The sequence below is a fragment of the Elephas maximus genome, chromosome 1 (assembly GCF_024166365.1).
Source record: "Elephas maximus indicus isolate mEleMax1 chromosome 1, mEleMax1 primary haplotype, whole genome shotgun sequence".
NCBI classification, from domain to species: domain Eukaryota; kingdom Metazoa; phylum Chordata; class Mammalia; order Proboscidea; family Elephantidae; genus Elephas; species Elephas maximus.
The window spans coordinates 226,236,594-226,253,625 of NC_064819.1; the positions used below are offsets into that span (position 1 = coordinate 226,236,594).

A 17,032-nucleotide genomic window follows, 5' to 3' on the forward strand; every position below is an offset into this window, starting at 1 on the left:
TGAATCGACTCAACGGCAGTGGGTTTGGTTTGGGTTTATCGTCGAACTACCAATATGTGAAGAAAAATGTTCTAATACCACTACATCTGTTGGAATCTCTATGCAGCTGTTGCCTTTGCAGAATGGGGGAAAAAAAAAGGGAGAACATCCACTTGCCAAAGGTGGATTGTAGGGTAGCTAACCAAAACAAAAACCCAAGCCCACTGCCATTGAGTCGATTCCAACTCATGGCAATCCCATGTGTTACAGAGTACAACTGTGCTCCACAGGGCTTTCAAGGCTGCCATCTTTATGGAAGCAGATTGCCAGGGCTTTCCTCTACAGCACTGCTAGATGGGTTTGAAATGCCAACCTCCAGGTTAGCAATCAAACCCAAACCATTTGTGCCACCCAGGGACTCCATATAAACCTATAGCAGGTCAGGTATTAAATGCTAGAAAGAAGACTAAAGCAGGAAAAAGATATATAGAGAACGGCATTAGTCAAAGACAACCCCAAGTAAGGGGAGCGAATTTCTGAAGGCAATGGCGTGACCGTACAACACGCAAAGCCCTCTGAAGGCTGGCTGTGGGCTTCCTGGCCAAGCTCCTTTCCTGCCTCCCTTCCTCTTGAACAGGTTTCAGCAGAGCTTCCAGACAATGCAGACCAGGAAGAAAGGCCTGGTGATCTACTTCCAAAAACCAGCCTATGAAACCCTATGGATCACAACGGTCCAAGCTTGCCAGGAGTCAGGGGCCAACTCAACAGCAGCTAACAACAGCAACAACGCACAGCAAGCACACACCACCTCCTACCCCAGCCAGGTGAGTCGCCCTCTTTTTTTTTTTTTAACCACTCAACACATACTTTTTCACTTCTGTGTCTGACTCCCTGGTAAAGGAGAGCTCCTTGACAGCCCAAGCTATGACACTCATCCCTGGGCCCCCAGCACCAGGACTGGAGCCTGTACCTCTTAGGAACTTGGATAAGAATGAAGAAAATGCAAGTCCTCTTCTTATAATGCCATTTCTGAAAAGAACTAGCCATGAAGAAACCATAATTACCATGAATGTCCTTTTACTGAAAACTCCCTGTGTAAAACTGACTTTGGTTTCCCTGAAAGCGGCATGTTTTAAAAGTCCTTTTGAGTTTCCCCCCTCATAAAATTATCTTGACACCTAGCCATGGCTCACGGCCCGTGAAGCAGCTATAACCGTGCAGTTGGAAAAAACATTATGCTGTGAAGGAAGAAACTCTTATCTGCCAAGACACTAAACGGACTGTTAAAGCCATAACAAAAACGTGGTGTTGGACACAATGAAAGCAGCTTCTCTGCTCTTTTGTAGCCTGTGATCACTTTCACAAACAACATTTCCTGGATCCTACATATTACGACGTTCTTTTGTAAGAGGGCAAATTTAAAAGGGGGTGGAACACACACCCTGGTTTCCTTTTTATGCAGCTAAACCCAAGATCTTTAAAGACAGCCTAACCTTCCCCAACCTCGTAACACCCAAGCTAAAGATCAGCTGAAGGGGAAAAAAAAGTCAGAGGCCAGAGCACAAAACCTATAGCCCTGATAAAGGAGAGGAATTCAAGGGAAGAGGTTCTGCTTCAGTGGAGACTGCTCTCCCATTATTTTCATTTCTATTTTGTTTTCCATGTTGGGCACATGAGAGTTTTAGAAGTGAGAGCCTCTGTGGCCGGGTGGCAGAGGCTGGATCCAGAGCAGGACTTCAAACCAGCTGTTCCTGGTTCAGTCATAACCAAGGAAGCAACACCAGAACAGACCCAAATTTTTTTTAATTTGGGAGAACTGGAACCATAAAAAGAACAGGAAAAATTACAGGTCAAAGCCCTGTTAGAAACAATCTCCCTCTTAGGAAACAAGGGCAGCATTCACGCTGCATAGCAACCAAATCTCTTGCCCATCAGATTTTGCTCAGAGTGTCCCACTCAAAGATGGCGGCTGGCCACAGCGCTTTGAATATGTGTTGCTCTCCTCAGTCCTGGCAATAATCCAATCTCACACATCAGGCTCCAGAAAGGACTCACTGAGCCTCTTCCCCTTTTCCAAGTCTCCCTTTCCAGGGCGTCAACCCATACTGTTTCCCATTCCAGTTACAGTTCGAGATCACCCAAATTTTAAAAATTCGTATGTGTCCTGGTTCCGCTTCATCAACCATGACTGAACCGGTTCGAACTCGTTCAAAGCTCTGATTCAGAGTGAGGGTTTCGCTGCAGAAATGTTTACCAGGCCTCGAGAATGTAGGCCTGGGTCACACAGACAGCTGTACCTCCAACAAGCCCAAATTAGAGTTCTGAAACTGAAGACCCCTAAAAAATAACAAAGAGAAAAAAAGCTTAGCTGCTCCAGCCTAACTCAAGCACAACAGAAAGAGGGGTTAAAATCGTTTCCATACTTAACATAAGCACAGATCTTACTGCTGCAGTCAGGAATGCATGAGTCAAACAGAGGGCTGACAATGATTACCACACAAATAGAGCCCCCCACCAGACACTGCTGAGGAGAGCATGGGCATCCAACAGAGGTGACGAGCGCGCCCCCTGGGAAATGCTTCTGTTCCCACATTTCAACCGTAAAGATTCTTTTACATGGGATCTTCACGTTTTTAGTCAAGAAGAAGACTTTAAAATTATAAGTGTGTGCCAAAGTACTTTGTGATTGTGAACCTGCAGCTCACTGTAACTGGATATTGTCAGTTCCCGGCCCCCAGACTCCTCACACAAGTGTTGAGACTCATTCTGTCCTTGAACAGATTCTGGGCGTGCTGGACTGCAGTGGGCGTGGTTGGGGAGGAATTGAGGCAAATAAGTCACAGAATGGTTGCAAGTCCAGAAGGGCATTTTTAGAGAAGTGACTGTTCCCTTTGTTGACTGTCAGCAGCAGCAGGTTATCCACGGCTAACTAGTGTGAAGAACCACGCAGCATTTCATGACCACGGCACTTCATGACCAAAACCAAACAACACGCAAAACAGTTGCCATTGAGTCGATTCCAACTCATGTTACACAGTAGAGCTGCTCCATAGGGTTTTCTTGGCTGCGATCGTTACGGAAAGCAGATCACCAGGCCTGTCTTCTGCAGCACTGCTGAGTGGGTTCAAACCACCAACCTTTCGGGTTAGTAGTCAAGTGCAAACCATCTGCCCCACCTGGGGCCCAGGGACAAGGGAATATAAAAGAAAGTAAAATTTAAAAAAGCATAACACAGACCATTTACTGAGCCCTGAGATATTCCATAACACAAGCTAGGGCTGACTCCCAGTGTCTCACTTAAGCTGCCTAACAACTATATGCTGAATTACAGTCCCCATTTTGCAGATGGGGAAGGAAGCAAGCTGCGAGGGGCTCCATGCTGAAGGTTAACTGCCAGTAAGTGTTAGAACGAAGGCCCAGGCAGGGGATTCCCCTCTCCCGCAGGCTGGTCTGCCCTGTCCCGCAGCAGGCCAGGCTGCTGACCTGGAGTATGGCTTCTTGGCCGGTAAAGCTTCTGCGTGTGAGAGGAACTCGTGGGCAGGACGGGTCCTAGGCAAACCCAGCTCTCTCCCTGGCTCGATCTCAATGGCATCTCTTGTGTGCTACCTAATAAACGAATGAGGGCAGAACTTAAACCCAGTGTTCAAAGGACACATCTTAAACCCCGTATCAGCGTGTTCCTTTGTCCACTAAGAGGTGACATTTAAAGAAACAGCTGCTGTTGAGTCGACGCCAACTCACGATGCGCCCACGTGTGTCTCAGTAGAACCGTGCTCCAGAGGGTTCTCAGCAGCTGATCTTTCAGAGGCAGATCTCCAGGGCTTTCTTCTAAGGCACTTCTGAGTGGACTCAAACCAGCAACCTTCCAGTTAGCAACTAAGCACATTAACCACTGGCACCACCTAGGGACTCCAGAGGTAATATTAAAAAAAAAAAAAAACCATTGCTGTTGAGTTGATTCCAACTCATAGCGACCCTATAGGACAGAGCAGAACTGCCCCACAGGGTTTCCAAGGCTGTAAATCTTTATGGAAGGAGACTGCCATATCTTTCTACCACTGGCCTTTCGGTTAGCAGCCGAGCACCTTACCCACTGTACCGCCAGCACTCCTTCAGAGGTAACGTTACGGGCCTGTAAGGAGCAACTGCACATCCAGCAGAGGAGGTATCGTGTTCTCAGACTCTTTACCATACCCACACACACAGGGTCCTCGGAAGCCTGATTAAAATAATTAACTGTTATATACCATCATATCTAGGAATTATCGTTTGTTTACAAAGCCATGACATGACCCCACATCATGAAGAAATTTCTTTTTTTCATCAGGAAGAAATCTGAAGGCCCCTCTATGGCGTATCTGATAGCAGTTAGTTCCAATAAAAGGCTGAAGTAGGGGACCACAAAAGACATCTCTCCTCAGTGGCCCTCTTTAGGGTAACAACTGGGGATATCAAAGAGAAGAGCACCCAATGGAGGCAATCAGGAGAGCAGACACATAGTGGCCCGTCTCCTTCGTGGTTACATCATTTTTTGTATCATATGGTTTGGGGCATGTCTGTGTTTTATTGTTTTTAAAGACGACCTGACGCCCAGGTCTGGCCACCTTCAGAGCACTGAAGCATAGGAACGACAGCAGGTAGCTGGCATGTGTTCAAGCGGATAAGGCATCTTCCCTTTTGTCTAAACCACAGGCACTGAGGTCATAATGACAGCATTCCAGCAGCAACTGCTGCTCCTTGGACAATAGCTGTCGAGCTGCGGGGAGCAGCCCCAAATGCCGAGTCCGGCTCATTGGTCTGCTGGGGTTTGGCAAGCTCAAATGTACAATTTTAACAAATTTGTCATCAGCTGCTTTCCATGATGTCACCAGGCGATGACTGTATCACAACAATGACCCGTTCCATTTCCCGCTGCCAAAGGATTCCCTCTCATCAATTCTGGGTCCCACTTCTCAGCATTGAAAGTCAAAGAAATCACCTTGCCCTCTGGGTCAAAAACTCTTAAACAGACTTTGAAAAATGAAGGAGCCCAGCTTTGGAGAAAGATCCAGGCCCACATTCTCCCTAGGTCTTAGCCAGAGATCTCAGACACTGTGTTCCACACCACCTGCCACCTTAATAGGATCCTGACATAAAAAGACTAAATGTTTGTTTTAAGCAGAACAGGCACCGCAGGAATAAGCTCTCAGAGCAGCAGATCGGTTTTCCCTTGTCAGGCTGCCCCACGATATTTTGTCAGGTGCAGCCAGCCTGCCATACAACACCTGGAATTCACCGTCCAGCCCCAATGCAGGCGGACACCCTCCTTTTCCTAAGAAGCATCTAGTTTTTCTCGTTTTTAGCTGCCATTGAGTCGTTCCAACTCATAGTGACCCTACAGGGCAGAGTAGAACTGCCCCATAGGGTTTTCTAGGCTGTAATCTTTATGGGAACATATCACCAGGTCTTTCTCCTATAAAGCTGCTGGGTGGGTTCATATAGCCAACCTTTCAGTTGTTAGATTTTCTTACAGCCATTCCTAAATTACTGATAAAGTTAACTGAGTTTGTATGGAGATAACACCTTCAAAAAGTTTGAGGCTTGCCTAAACATAGTGATGTGGAAAATCTTTAAGACGTTATTAAGAATACACTACAAATGAGTAAACTGTACACAAATCCATTTATACAAAAGAAAATAATCATATATGAATATGCACAAACACGTGCAAAAGTACAGGGAAGGTTCTGGAAAGTGCTCACACTCAACTCTGAAGGAGAAGGGTTTGGCAGGGAGGGCAAATTTCATTTCCAATCTATTTAGAGTTGCATTGTTTAAAACTTTTATAAGAAATTATTTCTGTATTCGTTGATTAATTTTTTTTAAATAAAAGCAAAATCTGTAGGCAACAGAAAGACAATGGGGGGGGCAAATATTAAAAAACAAATCATATTCCATGCTCCCAAATGTTTCATCAGAGGGGACTTTCCATTAATAGTCTCGTGATTACCTAGCTGCTCCATGAGGCTGCCTTTCTGCCTACGACACGTGAAGCAGCTGTTTGCTATCATTCGTCACCTGTTTCCTCCGTGGCAGTGAAGACTGAAGGCAGTTCTGTCTGGTACCAGAAGCCCAACGTGTAAACCTGTGTGGACACCTTCACCAGAACAGAACCCGGGACCAAGGGTTGACAGGCGCCTTTATATATTAGTCCAAGGCAAAACATTATTCCTTCCCCGTCTTCTTTGATCACACCTAAGCCTTTGAACTTCCAAGCTGACAGTCCACAGGAGTCACTACCTCTCTGTGGTCACGCTGGCCAGCATGTTCAAAGACATTTCACATGCTTCAGCCTAAGAGAAAGGGGAGCGGTGGTTCAGTGGTAGAATCCTTGTCTTTCATGCAGGAGACCCAGGCTCAATTCCCAATCAGGGCATCTCATATGCAGCCACCACCCGTCTGTCTGTGGAGGCTTAGGCATTGCTATGATGCAAATAGGTTTCAGCGGAGCTTCCAGTCTAAGAAGAACTAGGAAGAAAGGCCTGGCGATCTACTTCCTAAAACCAGCAAATAAAAACCCTATGGATCACAACAGTCTGATCCACAACCATCATATGGATGGCGAAAGACCGGGCAGTGTTTCATTCCATCATGCATGGGACCGCCATGTGTCGCGGGCTGACCCAATGGCCGCTAACAACAACAAGCTAACAATAAGCCTAAAAGAAAACAGAGGCTCACTGATGAACTTTCAATAGCCTCTTTCCATTCCAAAAAACCTGGAAAACACGAACAAAGTGAGCACGACTTACTGATTTCTGCAACTGGCCATTATCCCACTGCCAACATTATACTCTAGCATCACCAGTGGACTATCCTCAGTTTTCTAAATCTCTTCTACCTAGAATGTTCCCACCCACACCCCTCATCTGCCTGGGAAACTCCTGTTTATCCTTTAAAACCATCCTCACACACCTGTCCCTGAAACACACGCACACAGACACATACACACTTCACTTGGGGCTCTACTGGACTGCTCCCTAAGCCTGTAAATCCATCACTGAACGTATCGAACCATATTGTGTATTCATCACTGTTGAACTCTCTCTCTCTTCCCTCCTAGAGGGGAACACCCTCTCACTGGATCCTCAAAACCTGACACTGAGTCTACTCAGGGGGACCAGAGGCTCTTACGGTCACCAAAGCAGATGCACCCCAGAGAGACCCGGGATTTTTAAAAGCTGAGTTTAACTTCGTTAGACAGACAGACACTCAGGTTTCACCCACCTCCTTATCAAGTATTTATCAAAGACCTTCACTGCCGGGTACTAATATGAGTAAATATAAATACGGTTAAGAAAGGCTTATTGATATGAACTGCAGGACCATACAGAAAAAAGGCTATGATGCTCCCCTGCATGGCTGGTGGGTGGGGACCTACACAGACATAAACTTGATGGGATCTTGGGAAAAGGGAGGACAGAAGGTACAATTAGAGCAAGGCTGGGAAACAGTATAATCAGAAACATTTTGAAGCAGGAGTCTGGGGAACTCCTTTCTAGCCTAGGTTCTGCCCCTACTTCTCAGCCACTTAGCTCTTTGGGCTGCAGTTTCTGTAACTATAAAATGAAACAATATATTCACTCAAAAGGACACTTCTTTGGACTAGGTGATCTAGGATCATCAACAACTCTCAAAATTGGACTCAAGTGATGGGAAAAACATAGAAGTTAGGGTGTCGAAGCCACAGTCCTAGGGAAAATGCCCTTTCTTGTTACATACCCAGTGAGGGGGGTGGGGACCGATTTTCCTAAAACATAACCCATCTTCCAGGTGATAACTCTAAACAGGATTCCAACCCAAACCCACTGCTGTCGAGTTGATTTCAACTCATAGCGACCCTATAGGACAGAGCAGAACCACCCCATAGAGTTTCCAAGGAGCACCTGGCAGAACTGAACTGCTGACCTCTTGGTTAGCAGCTGTAGCACTTAACCATTACACCACCAGGGTTTCCTCTAAACAGGATTAGCATCTTAGAATTGCCTAATATCTAATATTTCTTCACTATAAGGATCCTCCTGGTCTCTCTCATCTTAGGCCTAAATATGGCTTCCTTCTATCCATCCTCTAAAAATTAAATGAATACAAACTTGAAAATAAAAGTAAAATGCTATTACCTTAATAGAGGCAAAGGTCTCTGTTGCCATTTTGCCAGCAGAGCAACAAGACAGCTAACCCCGGGTCTTTTAAGCTTGTAAGCACATGGTCAATTAGCCACACAAGCCTGGTGGCTACGAGGCCTTGAGCTTCAGGTGTTTAGAGAGGCAGGGGTTAGCTCATTTCAAGGCGCCTGCTTTTTCAGAGAGCAAAACTGTCAATTCCACTGAAGGCAGCGCTACCAAGTAGCTGGAATTTTTAACTCTTTATGGAATTTTCTGTGGATTTTTTTCAACTTTTAAATTCAGTGTACAAGTTTGAAAACTGATAGCACATAAAATAAGCCATTCATTAATCCATTAATAATTACGCATCACATTCCTTACACAGCTGAGGCTGTAATGTTGGGGAGGGGGGAGTGGTATAGATATACTACGAACACATTTTTAAAAGTACTTAGATAAAAATTTAGGCAAGTATATTAAGTTGGAAACTGGTCCAGAAGAAATAAAATGCCAGTCTCTCAAGGAGGCAAGGGGCGTTTTTGGCTAATTCCAGTTTTAAAACAACTTTCCTTCACTAATTACTGCTGAAATCCTTGTTCTAGAAGCAGGCACACGTTAATTAAATATAAAAACACTTTCCTTCAGCTCAAAGATGCCTTACAAAAAGTCTCCTTCATCTAGGAAATGGACTACAGATTTAATTGGCTCTGTGAACTATAACCTCCTCTGCCGTGAGGCCAGAAGAAATAGATGGTGCCTGGCTACCAGGATTGAACGTTCTGATCAAGGACCCAGTAAATGGATCCTGATCAAAAGGAGTAAAAATGTGGAACAGAACAGTAAATTCCTACAGAAGCCAGAATTACTGGACACACTGATATATTCAGGGGTCCCCTGAATTTACTGCCTGGAAATAATTCTTTAAACCTTAAACTGAAACTATCCCACGAAGCCATTGTTAAACTAAATTACAGTTTAGTTCAGTTAATAATGTTTGCCTTGTCATAGATACATCCAAACTCCCTGAGGGACTGAATTGCTGCGGCTATGGGGACCATGGTCTCAGGGAACATCTAACTCAATTGGCATAACATAATTTATAAAGAACATGTTCTACACTCTACTTAGTTGAGAAGCATCCAGGGTCTTAAAAGCCTGTGAGAGGTCATCTAGAATACTCCACTGACCTCACCCCTTATGGAGCAAGGAAGAATGAAGAAAACTAAAGATACAAGGGAAAGGTTAGTCCAAAGGACTAAAGGACCACATCTACCACGGCCTCTACCACACTGAGTCCAGTACAACTAGATGGTATCTCGCTACCACCACTGACTACTCTGACAGGGATCACAGTAGAAGGTCACAAACAGAGCTGGAGAAAAATGTAGAACAAAATTCTAACCCCAAAAGAAAGACCATACTTGCTGGCCTGACAGAGACTGGAGAAACCCTAAGAGTATGGCCCCTGGACACCTTTTCAGCTCAGTAATGAGGCCACTCCTGAGGTTCACCCTTCAGCCAAAGACTGACCAAGCCCATAGAACAAAACAAGACTGAATGGGTATACCGGCCCTGGGGCGGAGACTGGAACAGAGAGCTGGTAATAGGGAACCCAGGGTTGAGAATGCTGAGTGTTGACGTGTCATGGGGTTGTTAACCAATGTCATAAAACAATGTGTGTACTAACTGTTTGGGAAACTAGCTTGTTCTGTAAGCCTTCATCTAAAGTTCAATAAAAAAGAAAAAAATAATAATGTTTGCCTTGAGCATTGCACTCTTAGAATTATCTATATGAGTTCTAATTGACAACAGTTAATCTAAAGCACAGATGAGAACTTTAAGGGGCAGACAGCCTAATTAATGGTGATATAAAAATATGAGTAGAGATAATGAGAACTATGGCACATTGTGAAGAATGTAACCAATGTTATCGAACTGCACAAGTAGAAACTGTGAACAGATTGTATATTTGGTCAAGTACAGTGCCACCAAAATTAATTTTCTTTTAAAAGTCTCCATCTCTAGATAAGCCAATCAGGCAAGCTTTTAAACTTTTTTTATTTAAAACCCCAGGTCTCCTGAAAGAAACTCGGATATGATCAGGTACGTCATACATCATGATCACACATCAGGGATGAGGTCTGCTTGTCATAAGCCCTGGTCTATTTTTAACACCACAGAGTTTTCACTGGCTGATTTTTAGAAGTAGATCACCAGGTCTTTCTTTCTATTCCACCTTAGTCTGGAAGCTCCACTGAAACCTGTTCACAGCATCACAGGAACACACCAGCCACCGCTGATCGAAGGGGAGTGGCTTTACATGAGGTGCTTTGGCCGGGAATCAAACCCGGGTCTCCCACATGGCAGGAGAGATACTACCATCCACAGGTGATCATGGGGTGCCGCAGGACCAGGCAGCATTTCATACCACGTGTGTGGCATCACCATGACTTGGGCACTGACTTGATGGCAGCCAACAACAACTTTCAACACCAACACTCAGTCCCTAGCTTTGAGGGAGCCACTTGAACGACTGCGGGAAGCAAGCTTTCTGCCCTTTGTACCTGTAACCTAAAAGTTTGTGACCTCCTACAATTTTGAAACTGAAGGAAGCAACTCTGGTGACTCCAGTTCATTCTGGGTCAAACCCCTGCTGAGAATTTGCATCTCCAACAAGTTCCCAGGCAATGCTAATACTGCTGGCGAGGGACCAATTCTGAGAACCATTAGGAGAGCCGTGGGTCTCAAAATTTATCATACATAAGAATCCTCTGGTGTTCTGTTAAACTGTAGATTCTGATTCAGTATAGCTGGGGTGGAAATGCAAATTCTCGGCAGGGGTTCAAACCTGAAAGAATCGGTTCAAAGCCCTGGGTGACTCAGGAAGAGAGAGGTGAGCATTCTGATAACTAGTCCCACAGTGCTAAGAGGAGATCTTACAAAATGACTTCTTGGCTCCCAGGAAGAGACTGAGCTGGTTTCCTTAACTGGGTTTAGCTAAATGGAGTCCCTTCCATGTGGAGCTGCTGGGCCAAATGATGACAAGGACTATTATTCAGTGGTGCCCACACCACACAGACGACACACCCATGGATTACTGTCCCACCCATTGGTTATCAAAAACCTCAATAAAGCCGGAAATGTAATAGGCCTTGGATATTAATTGTGATAAAACACGAAATATGAACTGGAAGGACCTGTCTTTGGTGATGGCCTTTCTCCGACTTGTAGTGACAGCACACTGTGAATCATTATCAGCAGCTGCCAACTCTGAAAACACTGTTAATGGAATAACCAGGAAGATAAATGTAAGAGACCATTTCCCATTATGGTATCGACCCCTCCACATCTTCAAGTTTCACAGGAATGACTGGCACCTCCCCTTTTCAATGGCGCTTCATGCCAACATACTCTCCAAAGCACACAATCTTCACCATTCTTCTCCCTGATTTGTAACTCACCACCAGTAAAAGGCAAAAAAGTAACTTTAATTTGATGTTGAAACTACTCTGTTGGAAATGTGAATTTTTTCCACACTATCCCTGCACCCTATGCAACAAAAATAGCAACTACCATTTTCCCAAGCACTTAAAATGTACCAGTTATTGTGGTAAGTCCTACACCTGCATTATCTCACTTAACCCTCAACATAAATACTGCAAGTTTAGTAATACCATGATCCCAGGTTTATAGATAAGTTAGGTGCCTAAACGACACTCTGTAGCTTGTTCAATGAGACTCATCTAGTAAGCGACAGTCACTAGTTGCCATGCAGTTATCTCTGACTCTTGGCGCCCTCATGGGTATCAGAATAAACTGTGCTCCATTGGGTTTTCACTGGCTGATTTTTGGCAGCAGATTGCTAGGCCTTCCCTCCAAGGGGCCTCTGAGTGGACTCTAACCTCCAATCTTTCGGTTAATAGCTGAACATGTTGGCCATTTGCACCCCCAAGGACTCCAAATAATGGTCCCATCGCCATTGAGTCTATTCCCACTCATAGCGACCTTACAGGACAGAGTAGAACCGGCCCACAGAGTTTCCAAGGCTGTAATCTTTATGGAAGCAGACTGTCCAATCTTTCTCCCGAGGAACAGCTGGTGAGTATGAACCCGCTGACTGAGCACCCGAGAGCTTAACCACTACACCACCAGGGCTTCTCCCAAATAATGGTAGAGGACTACAACATAAGCAGGCCCACTCCACAGTCCCTGCTCTTCACCACTATGTAATGCTACGGCAGCCCCACGTGTTTTAGAATAAGGAATTATCCACACACAAATACACTAATTGATACAACTGTAAGGCGGGGCAGGGAGAGTAAGGAAGAGTATGAATGAACACATGAATACATTTTGTCTCCAGGCAAAATTCTTAAGAGAAAAATAACTATTGCTCTATTGCAGGTGATTAACTACAGTCCTGTGTTCTTTAACTTCACCCCGAACAAACACATTCCACTGACAGCCAGATTTCCAAAGCTGCTTCCAGCTCTGCTAGACAGAGGACATTCAGGTTTTACCTTCCTCCCTAACAAGTGTTAACAAAGACCTTTTCCTACTCCTGGGGCCTATTATGAATAGATAAACAGACACCATCCCTGGCCACCCGAAGTACAAATCGTAATACTCTCCTGTGGGTGAGGAAAAAATAACTTTTACAAGAGAAAAATAATGTTAACTATCTGTTCCTCTGTAAAGACATCTCACAGCAACAACACATCACTTTTACTATAATTTTGGACCTGTAAAGAGGAAATGAAAACAACAGTAACAACAGCAATGAGACCTGTAGTATGAAATCTACATTTCTAAGAATAAGATAGTCTCACAGTGTTTGGACAAGGCAGCATTTCGTTCCATTCTACACGGGTAGCCAGGAGTCAGGAGCAGACTTGATGGCAACTAACAACAGCAGCAACATAGCATTTTTGGACACCAAGAATGATAATTACCTACCTTAATCCACAAAATTGTTTTGAGGTTTTTGGATGACAATTAAGCCATTATAAAAGATTGAATTTCACCTCATTTATTGCTTCCAGGAAGGAGCCCTGATGGCACAATGATTAAGCGCCCCACTGCTAACCAAAAGGTCAGGGGTTTGAACCCATCTGCCACTCTGCAAGAGAAAAAGACCTGGCAATTTGCTCCCGTGAAGATTTACAGCCTAGGAAACCCTATGGGGCAGTTCTACTCTGTCCCATAGGGTCGCTAGGAGTCAGAATAGATTCATTGGCACACAACAACAACAACAGTATCATTTCCAGGAAGCCCTACCACAGTTATGTTTAATAAAATAGATTTTTGTTAGACTCAGATTTCTCCCTGAATTCCTAAAGTTGCTTATATGTGTTTATATTATTTTTTTTTCTCTTGTTCCTAGTTATTATTAGAAAATGTTCCTTTTCTCCTTGATTCATCAGACTGTGACTTTAGAAAATGGAATTCCTACGACAGGACTGAAGCATTACACGCCATTTCAAGTTAAACTTTATTTTAAAATTAAAAGAAAGGAGAAAGATACCAAAATGCCTGTTTACCTTAGTAAAATATTTTTGCAATATCCATTCTAGGGTTTTCTTAAAAAAAAAAAAAAAAGAGGAGGAAAAACAAAAACAGCCTCAGGATATGAAACAAGTTCACTGATGGAAAAAAAAAAGCCAGAAAACAGAATTTCTAATCCCTAACATATATCGCACCATATGCAGGTGAAAGCTGGACAATGAATAAGGAAGATCAAAGAAGAATTGATGCCTCTGAATTGTGGTGTTGGCGAAAAATATCAAGTATACCATGGACTGCCAAAAGAATGAACAAATCTGTCTTAGAAGAAGTACAACCTGAATGCTCCTCAGAAGCAAGGATGGCGAGATGGCATCTTACATACTTTGGACATGTTGTCAGGGGGGATCAGTCCCTGGAGAAGGACATCATGCTTGGCAGAGTACAGGGTCAGCAGAAAAGAGGAAGACCCTCAACAAGGTGGACTGACACACAGTTGGTGCAACAATGAGCACAGCTGCTGCAACAATGAGCTCAAGCACAGCAATGATTCTAAGGATGGCGCAGGGCCGGGCAGTGTTTCATTCTCTTGTGCATAGGGTCGCTGTGAGTCAGAACCAACTCGATGGCACCTAACAACTTATATGTGTAAGCATGTTAAATTACTTAAAATTGCAGCCATAAATATCCTCCAAGGGATCATATACTCAAAAACCATGGAGGGTGAGGGGTTGCGGGGGTGCAGGGGGAGAACAGAAACAGAAAAAAGTAGCTGGTGTTTGTAAACACTATTAAAAACTAAAATTTTACCTTGTTAAATTATTTTTGAAACCACACTCCACTGGATTATAATTTTGCAATGTCGAAAATGGAAGACTTCCCAGAACCAAGTACACATTTAACCCTGGGAATAATGTGACACCGCTAACCACCCACAGCAACTTGAGAAATAATGCAAGCCAGAGAAACAGCAGCCCCACCCTTCAGAAGTGGGTTTCAGCTTTGTTTTGTTTTGTTTTTTTGCTTTTTTAATCCTGCCATAATCAGGCCTCATCAGTTTTATGTGTAACCGGTATGCTCTTGCAGTTCAAGACCTCAGAAATGAATACCCATGTGGCTGCTTCCAGATCCCGTATAGCAAGTACATGACTCATCTGGGTCTGGGTCCGAAGTGTTCAGAGAATTTGTTTTCAAGATTTACAAATAAAGTGCATCAAGCTAGAAGGAAGTGGAGCAGCGCCAGGAACACTGGGCTCTGTTGCTTACCTTACCCACAGGGATTCCCTTCTCTCCGGTGGGGAGTAAGCCTTCCTAGTCCTTCCATGATACTTCTGACCACTTTTAGAGAATAAATTCCTACAAATGTTATGCTTTGGTGAGCCCACTAGAGTGAAGTCTCTGAACATATAAACACCACATTATACACTGAGCTAGAAACAAAGATTGATTATTAATCAGCAACAGGCAGCAGGTCACAGGTGATAACACACAAAACACCCACAGCTCAAGATGCAACCTCCAGGGAACACGCACCTCAAAACTTCCTTGGCCTGTTCCCGTCAGCCTCCCCGCTGGTCCGGTCTCTACTCCTCTCCATTCATGGCTTTTCCCTTTTCTCCCCCAGAGCCCGTCAACCCAAACTCCTATGTCTGCTTTAACTCAAGTTAACGATTTAGCAGTTCAGCCCTGGTGGTACAGTGGTTAAGAGGTAGGCTGCTAACCAAAAGATCAGCCATTCGAATCCACCAGTTACTCGTGGGAAACCCTACAGGACAGTTCTACTTTTTCCTGCGTGGCCTCTATGAGTCGGAATCGACTCGATGGCAACAGGTTTGGTTTTTCTCTTGGTCTGGATGGTGCACTATGCCCTCAACTGCTAACTGAAAGGTTAGAGGTTGGAGTCTACCCAAAAGCACCTCAGAAGAAAGGCCTGGCAATCTACTTCTCAAAAATCAGCCACTGAAAACCCTATGGAGCCCAATTCTACTCCAACATACATGGGGTCGATGTGAGTCAGAGCTGACTAGATGGCAACTTGTAACCAGTCTCTATAAATCATGAAGTACTTTATCAATGCTATTAAAGACATCTTGAGTCCATTATTAATAGTGAGATCAACGAAAGAATGAAGAATTTATACGTTTCCTTACGTCAGAGGTCAAATCAGTTTTACATTCCACAGATCAAAGGAAATAAATACTGACTAAAATCAAGTTAATTTCTGTACTGATCCTTTAACTGACTTTCCCTTTGAGATTCAGGGGTCCTAAATTTTTTTAAAAGTTTCCCTCCATCTACAGTGGCATGACTAGCTTACTCTAGGTCTAAAACTCAGTACAGAGAGACAAGAGCCTCCCTGATGGAACTCTGAAACCGATAATAACATGAAAAAACCTTTAAAATATACACATACGTATATTTTCCATGTATGTATGTGTATATCTATTTATAATTACATATATACTCTGTGTGTATACATACATATGAAGAGCTCTGGTACCCCAGTGGTTAAAGCACAAGGCTGCTTCCATAGAGATTTACAGCCTTGGAAACCCTACGGGGCAGTTCTACTCTGATGCTATGAGTCAGAACTGACTCAATGGCAGTGGGTTTGGTTTTGGAGTTTCGCATACACATACACACATATAGTATATTATTTATTTACTTATATTTCCTCCACAAAGGAAGGCCACTAAAACCAAAAAAAAAAAAAAAAACCCAAACCCATTGCCATCAAGCTGATTCTGACTCATAGCAACCCTATTAGGACAGAAAACTGCCCCATAGGTTTTCCAAGGAGCGGCTGGTAGATTCGAACTGCTGACATTTTGGTTAGCAGCCGAGCTCTTTAGCCACGGCACCATCAGGGCTCCAAAGTGGAGGTACTGGGGATTGAACCCAAGGTATCGTGCATGCTAAGCATGCGCTCTACCACTGAGCTATACCACCTGACATACAGTGTATTATTTACTTAAACTTCCTCCACAAAGGAAGGCCACCAAAGATATAAAATCCTTCAATGATTTTCTTTTAAAGGCATAAGGAGGGCCCTGGTGATCCAGCCCCAGGCACCTCTCTAGCCTCACCTGTCTCCACTCTCCAATTCACAACAGGTTCAGGAAATCGAGTTCTTTCCGTCGCTAGCAAATACCACGCTCTCTTGTCTTTCAGTTATCTACCTAGAACATTCTTTTCCCTACTCCTGCTCATCCTACAAGTCTCAATTTGGATGTCTCTTTCTCCAGGAAGTCTTCCCTTATATCGCTCCTGCAAATCTGAGTTAGATATGCCTCTTTGAGCTCCTCAGGTGCCTTGTAGTTTAAACGCCTGTTGATTCATCTGTATCCTAGACTTGACTGAAGGTGCCTAAGAAGGAAGGGCCCTGCCTGTCCTGTTCACTGCATCTA

The 17,032-nt window shown here is 44.0% G+C and overlaps 1 protein-coding gene and 1 non-coding gene across 3 annotated transcripts in view; both read right to left on the minus strand.

Moving 5' to 3' along the window:
* CNKSR3 (CNKSR family member 3) overlaps positions 1-17,032 on the minus strand; it is a 111,419-nt gene that overhangs the window by 68,143 nt on the left and 26,244 nt on the right. The window lies entirely within an intron of this gene.
* Positions 16,503-16,574, minus strand: TRNAA-AGC (transfer RNA alanine (anticodon AGC)). The gene has a single exon. It is a non-coding gene; the product is annotated as a tRNA-Ala (tRNA).